A 946-nucleotide genomic window follows, 5' to 3' on the forward strand; every position below is an offset into this window, starting at 1 on the left:
ACCAGCCTTCACATTTATTGAAAAATAACAAAAAGACAAAGTGGTAAAAGATCTGAGCATTGTGCTACTCTAAGGCGGCATAACACACCTGTTATTTCATGTTTTATTCATTTATGCAACAGACAAGTGCATTACATTTCACAAATGTTACCGTTTTTAGATCTGGTAATATATTTCTCCTACCTTCCAGGCAGTCACCGGCTGTGTGCACTGAATAACAAGTCTCCACTCATTTCTGTGAAGATTTCATTACCGTGCACTCAGATACTCCATCACATGACAGAAGTTTAAGGTACTGCTTGAAATAGGTTGCACGATGCGTCTTAGAACCAGTTTCAAGTAACAGTTTTACTGCCACAATGAAAAGAATTGTTTTAAACAGAAAAAAGGGAAATTCCTTTTAAATATTGTCTACTTATGGACAGCCGTCCCTCAGTTTCATTGAGTGAAATTTATGTCTCATTGCAGTCATTTGTCTTCAATACCCATTTTCGTCAAAGTTGGGTGAAAAGGCTACAGCCTTTTACACTTAAGTTATGCAGGGGATAGACAGGTCAGTGACTGGGTGTAAAAAAGACACAATTATCATCATCAAAGTATGTAAAGTTGGTATTAAATCAGACGAAAGAAAACGGCTGTATTGACAATTTTACGATTTTCTGGTAGCTGAAGTTTTTCACCATTTCCAGACCGTACATGATAAACAGGTTTACTCTATGCATAGACTCGAACTAAACTACTGTAACTAGTAACCAGCAGCAAGGTGAAAAAAAAAAAAAAAAGATAAAACATTTACACAAAAAGTGTGTTTTACCACCTCCGCTCTGCTTCAGCTCAGTCCCCCCCCTGTAAAAATATGAACTGGAAAGTAGAAAACTAAATCTTACGGAAATTTCCTGCCATTTTTAAATAGCAATTGCAATGTCATCAAGTTGACATTACATGC

This window comes from Lipophrys pholis (genome assembly GCF_963383615.2).
Source record: "Lipophrys pholis genome assembly, chromosome: 17".
Classification (NCBI taxonomy): Eukaryota; Metazoa; Chordata; class Actinopteri; order Blenniiformes; family Blenniidae; genus Lipophrys; species Lipophrys pholis.